This window comes from Lampetra planeri, unplaced genomic scaffold (genome assembly GCF_965212315.1).
Source record: "Lampetra planeri unplaced genomic scaffold, kcLamPlan1.2.h2 scaffold_1440, whole genome shotgun sequence".
Classification (NCBI taxonomy): domain Eukaryota; kingdom Metazoa; phylum Chordata; class Hyperoartia; order Petromyzontiformes; family Petromyzontidae; genus Lampetra; species Lampetra planeri.
Genome location: NW_027614163.1, coordinates 10,797 through 17,500, shown reverse-complemented (window position 1 = coordinate 17,500; position 6,704 = coordinate 10,797).

Genomic DNA, 6,704 nt, shown 5'->3' with positions numbered 1-6,704 from the left:
GTCCGTGTCCCCTGATGTGTCCGTGATAGCGCCCCCTAGGCGGGCACGCCGTAGGACCGAGCCCCTGTCGCTCCGGCCCTGGGAAAGCCCCGAGAGGCTGGGTCGAATAAGGTCTTTCAATTTTTTATGTTTGTCCACCCAGGGTGTCCGTGTCCCCTGGTGTGTCCGTCATAGCGCCCCCTAGGCGGGCACGCCGTAGGACCGAGCCCCTGTCGCTCCGGCCCTGGGAAAAGCCCCGAGAGGCTGGGTCGAATCAGGTCTTTCAATTTTTTATGTTTGTCCACCCAGGGTGTCCGTGTCCCCTGGTGTGTCCGTCATAGCGCCCCCTAGGCGGGCACGCCGTAGGGCCGAGCCCCTGTCCGCTCCGGCCCTGGAAAGCCCCGAGAGGCTGGGTCGAATAAGGTCTTTCAATTTTTTTATGTTTGTCCACCCAGGGTGTCCGTGTCCCCTGGTGTGTCCGTCATAGCGCCCCCTAGGCGGGCACGCCGTAGGGCCGGGCCCCTGTCGCTCCGGCCCTGGGAAAAGCCCCGAGAGGCTGGGTCGAATCAGGTCTTTCCATTTTTTATGTTTGTCCACCCAGGGTGTCCGTGTCCCCTGGTGTGTCCGTCATAGCGCCCCCTAGGCGGGCACGCCGTAGGGCCGAGCCCCTGTCGCTCCGGCCCTGGAAAAGCCCCGAGAGGCTGGTCGAATCAGGTCTTTCAATTTTTTATGTTTGTCCACCCAGGGTGTCCGTGTCCCCTGGTGTGTCCGTCATAGCGCCCCCTAGGCGGGCACGCCATAGGGCCGAGCCCCTGTCGCTCCGGCCCTGGGAAAAGCCCCGAGAGGCTGGGTCGAATCAGGTCTTTCAATTTTTTATGTTTGTCCACCCAGGGTGTCCGTGTCCCCTGGTGTGTCCGTCATAGCGCCCCTAGGCGGGCACGCCGTAGGACCGAGCCCCTGTCGCTCCGGCCCTGGGAAAAGCCCCGAGAGGCTGGGTCGAATCAGGTCTTTCAATTTTTATGTTTGTCCATCCATGGTTTAAATGTCCCGAAATGTGTCCGGGATAGCGCCCCCTGGCCGGGGCGCGCACTCAGGACCGAGCCCCCTGTCGCTCGAGTCCTGGAAGTCCTTAAGAAAGAGGCTGGTCTGAAATCAGGTCGAAAAAATTTTTATGTTTGTCCATCCATGGTTTAAATGTCCCGAAATGTGTCCGGGATAGCGCCCCCTGGCCGGGCGCGCACTCAGGACCGAGCCCCTGTCGCTCGAGTCCTGGAAGTCCTCAAGAAAGAGGCAGGTCTGAAATCAGGTCGAAAAAATTTTTATGTTTGTTCTTCCAGGGTGTCCATGTCCCTAAATGTGTCCGAGATAGCGCCCCCTAGGCGCCACGCATGTCCGCGTGAGCCCCTGTCCTCAGAGCCTGGAAGAACCATTCGAAAAAAGAACCATCGAAAAGAGGGGGAAAATCCAACTTTTGAGTCCCAAAATAGCTCACTTTGACTCGGACACATTTCCTGCCAATTCGGCCTGTCTAAGCCTGGCGCACCTACTAACGTGATGGGGGTGTTTTGGTAGACCTGGTAAAAACAGGGAAAATCGAAAGAGGCTTAAAGTAGGCTAGAACTCAAGCCTCTCTCGTTGTTGGACTTAGAAAAAATCCGGCTCGAAAAATAAATCCCATTGAAATGCATTGGGCTTGGCGCTGGGATTTTTTTCTAAGTATGTGAACGAAAGAGGCTAAGGAGGCTGGAAGTTAGGCCTCTCTCGTTGTTGGACTTAGAAAAAATCCACTTTTTTTGCACGGGATTTTTTCTAAGTGTCACATGGAAGAGGCTAAACAGGCTGGAGGCCAGGCCTCTCTCGTTGTTGGACTTAGAAAAAATCCCAAAAGTGGACACTCTGACAAAATCACGCATGTTGACACTTAGGCAAAAAATCCAACTTTTGCTCCACGGAAGAAAGAGGCTAAGGAGGCTGGAACTTAGGCCTCTCTCGTTGTTGGACTTAGAAAAAATCCACTTTTTTTGCACGGGATTTTTTCTAAGTGTCTCATGGAAGAGGCTAGACAGGCTGGAGGCCAGGCCTCTCTCGTTGTTGGACTTAGAAAAAATCCCAAAAGTGGACACTCTGACAAAATCACGCATGTTGACACTTTGGCAAAAAAGCCAACTTTTTTGGACTTGGCCCGGCTTTTCTTCCATTTGTCCCCCACTTGGGCTGGTTCACTCCTGGGTATCTTTTGGTCATTCCCGGGGGCCCCGGAGCTCGCGCAGCTCGCTGCGGGACTTCTGGAACTCCATCCTGGGTAGGATTTTTAATCAATTTCGGACCTTTTTCCAACTTTTTCTCAAATTGTCCCCCACTTTGGCTGGTTCACTCCTGGGTATCTTTTGGTCATTCCCGGGGGCCCCGGAGCTCGCGCAGCTCGCTGCGGGGCTTGTGGAACTCCATCCTGGGTAGGATTTTTAATCAATTTCGGACCTTTTTCCAACTTTTTCTCAAATTGTCCCCCACTTTTGATGGTTCACTTCTGGGTGCCTTTTGGTCATTCCCGGTGTTCCTGCGGCTCGCGCAGCTCGCTGCGGGGCTTCTGGAACTCCATCATGGGTAGGATTTTTAATCAATTTCGGACCTTTTTCCAACTTTTTCTCAAATTGTCCCCCACTTTTGATGGTTCACTTCTGGGTGCCTTTTGGTCATTCCCGGTGTTCCTGCGGCTCGCGCAGCTCGCTGCGGGGCTTCTGGAACTCCATCCTGGGTAGGATTTTTAATCAATTTCGGACCTTTTTCCAACTTTTTCTCAAATTGTCCCCCACTTTTGATGGTTCACTTCTGGGTGCCTTTTGGTCATTCCCGGTGTTCCTGCGGCTCGTGCAGCTCGCTGCGGGACTTGTGGAACTCCATCCTGGGTAGGATTTTTAAACAATTTGGCACTTTTTCCTCCTTTTCCTCCATTTTTCCCCCACTTTCGCTGGTTCACTTCTGGGTGCCTTTTGGTCATTCCCGGTGTTCCTGCGGCTCGTGCAGCTCGCTGCGGGACTTGTGGAACTCCATCCTGGGTAGGATTTTTAAACAATTTGGCACTTTTTCCTCCTTTTCCTCCATTTTTCCCCCACTTTCGCTGGTTCACTTCTGGGTGCCTTTTGGTCATTCCCGGTGTTCCTGCGGCTCGTGCAGCTCGCTGCGGGACTTGTGGAACTCCATCCTGGGTAGGATTTTTAAACAATTTGGTACTTTTTCCGACTTTTCCTCCATTTTCCCCCCACTTTCGCTGGTTCACTTCTGGGTGCCTTTTGGTCATTCCCGGTGTTCCTGCGGCTCGTGCAGCTCGCTGCGGGGCTTCTGGAACTCCATCCTGGGTAGGATTTTTAAACAATTTGGTACTTTTTCCTCCTTTTCCTCCATTTTTCCCCCACTTTTGATGGTTCACTTCTGGGTGCCTTTTGGTCATTCCCGGTGTTCCTGCGGCTCGCGCAGCTCGCTGCGGGGCTTCTGGAACTCCATCCTGGGTAGGATTTTTAATCAATTTCGGACCTTTTTCCAACTTTTTCTCAAATTGTCCCCCACTTTTGATGGTTCACTTCTGGGTGCCTTTTGGTCATTCCCGGTGTTCCTGCGGCTCGCGCAGCTCGCTGCGGGGCTTCTGGAACTCCATCCTGGGTAGGATTTTTAATCAATTTCGGACCTTTTTCCAACTTTTTCTCAAATTGTCCCCCACTTTTGATGGTTCACTTCTGGGTGCCTTTTGGTCATTCCCGGTGTTCCTGCGGCTCGTGCAGCTCGCTGCGGGACTTGTGGAACTCCATCCTGGGTAGGATTTTTAATCAATTTCGGACCTTTTTCCAACTTTTTCTCAAATTGTCCCCCACTTTTGATGGTTCACTTCTGGGTGCCTTTTGGTCATTCCCGGTGTTCCCGCGGCTCGCGCAGCTCGCTGCGGGACTTGTGGAACTCCATCCTGGGTAGGATTTTTAAACAATTTGGCACTTTTTCCTCCTTTTCCTCCATTTTCCCCCCACTTTCGCTGGTTCACTTCTGGGTGCCTTTTGGTCATTCCCGGTGTTCCTGCGGCTCGTGCAGCTCGCTGCGGGACTTCTGGAACTCCATCCTGGGTAGGATTTTTAATCAATTTCGGACCTTTTTCCAACTTTTTCTCAAATTGTCCCCCACTTTTGATGGTTCACTTCTGGGTGCCTTTTGGTCATTCCCGGTGTTCCTGCGGCTCGTGCAGCTCGCTGCGGGACTTGTGGAACTCCATCCTGGGTAGGATTTTTAATCAATTTCGGACCTTTTTCCAACTTTTTCTCAAATTGTCCCCCACTTTTGATGGTTCACTTCTGGGTGCCTTTTGGTCATTCCCGGTGTTCCTGCGGCTCGCGCAGCTCGCTGCGGGGCTTCTGGAACTCCATCCTGGGTAGGATTTTTAATCAATTTCGGACCTTTTTCCAACTTTTTCTCAAATTGTCCCCCACTTTTGATGGTTCACTTCTGGGTGCCTTTTGGTCATTCCCGGTGTTCCTGCGGCTCGTGCAGCTCGCTGCGGGGCTTCTGGAACTCCATCCTGGGTAGGATTTTTAATCAATTTCGGACCTTTTTCCAACTTTTTCTCAAATTGTCCCCCACTTTTGATGGTTCACTTCTGGGTGCCTTTTGGTCATTCCCGGTGTTCCTGCGGCTCGTGCAGCTCGCTGCGGGACTTCTGGAACTCCATCCTGGGTAGGATTTTTAATCAATTTCGGACCTTTTTCCAACTTTTTCTCAAATTGTCCCCCACTTTTGATGGTTCACTTCTGGGTGCCTTTTGGTCATTCCCGGTGTTCCTGCGGCTCGTGCAGCTCGCTGCGGGGCTTCTGGAACTCCATCCTGGGTAGGATTTTTACTCAATTTCGGACCTTTTTCCAACTTTTTCTCAAATTGTCCCCCACTTTTGATGGTTCACTTCTGGGTGCCTTTTGGTCATTCCCGGTGTTCCCGCGGCTCGCGCAGCTCGCTGCGGGGCTTCTGGAACTCCATCCTGGGTAGGATTTTTACTCAATTTCGGACCTTTTTCCAACTTTTTCTCAAATTGTCCCCCACTTTTGATGGTTCACTTCTGGGTGCCTTTTGGTCATTCCCGGTGTTCCCGCGGCTCGCGCAGCTCGCTGCGGGGCTTCTGGAACTCCATCCTGGGTAGGATTTTTAATCAATTTCGGACCTTTTTCCAACTTTTTCTCAAATTGTCCCCCACTTTTGATGGTTCACTTCTGGGTGCCTTTTGGTCATTCCCGGTGTTCCTGCGGCTCGTGCAGCTCGCTGCGGGACTTGTGGAACTCCATCCTGGGTAGGATTTTTAAACAATTTGGCACTTTTTCCTCCTTTTCCTCCATTTTTCCCCCACTTTCGCTGGTTCACTTCTGGGTGCCTTTTGGTCATTCCCGGTGTTCCTGCGGCTCGTGCAGCTCGCTGCGGGGCTTCTGGAACTCCATCCTGGGTAGGATTTTTAAACAATTTGGTACTTTTTCCTCCTTTTCCTCCATTTTTCCCCCACTTTCGCTGGTTCACTTCTGGGTGCCTTTTGGTCATTCCCGGTGTTCCTGCGGCTCGTGCAGCTCGCTGCGGGGCTTCTGGAACTCCATCCTGGGTAGGATTTTTAAACAATTTGGTACTTTTTCCTCCTTTTCCTCCATTTTTCCCCCACTTTCGCTGGTTCGCTTCTGGGTGCCTTTTGGTCATTCCCGGTGTTCCTGCGGCTCGTGCAGCTCGCTGCGGGACTTGTGGAACTCTACCCTGGGTGGGATCATATGATTTTCAACCCATTTTGGACCTTTTTCCGACTTTCCCTCCATTTCCCTCCCACTTTCGATGGTCCACTCCTGGGTGTCTTTTGGTCATTCCCGGGACCCGGGAAGCCTCGGGCCTGCGGCGGGACTTGTGGATCTCCATGCTGGGCATGATTTTATGAGTTTTCTGGACTTTCTCTTCCCCGGGACCCGGGAGGCACGCGGCTGGACGTTATGCCCCCTAAAATCCCTCCCTTTGCTCGTAAGGCCAATTTTCCTCCGGATTTACTCTCTATAGACCCCAAGGAAAAAAATACCCGACCGGCGTCCATTTTTGACATCGGTCTCCAATCTAGGGCACGCGGGCCGAAAGCGGTACGCCGGTTCCGAAATCCGGCCCCCGCATTTTTTGGGTATTTTTTGAAAAAAATGGCATTTTTGGGACCGGGGGGACTTGCTGGACTCAGTCCCGGGTGCGGATTTTGAAAACGTTGAGGACTTTTGGATTTTCCCCCAGCTTTTCTCCCCCACTTGCAGTTTGACTTTGCGGGGTGCGTTACGGCTGTGCCGGGCGTCCCTGGACTCGGGTGGCCAGCTGCGGGGCTGGTGGGGGACTGATTTTTGAACACTTTGAGGACTTTTGGCTACTATGCCAGCTTTTCTCCCCCACTTGCAGTGTGACTTTGCGGGCCTTGTTACGGAGGTGCCGGGCTTCCCTGGACTCGGGTGGCCAGCTGCGGGACTCGTGGGACTGATTTTGGAACACTTTGAGGACATTTAACTTCTTTCCCAGCTTTTTTCCCCTCCACTTCCAGTTTGACTTTGCGGGGTGCGTTATGGACGTGCTGGGCATCCCGGAACTCGGGCGGCCGGCTGCGGGACATTTTGCCCTCCTCCAAACCCCAGCCCTCTTTGTTTATCATGCCTATTTTCTGCTGGACACACACCCTCTCTTTTGAGCTGCCTCTT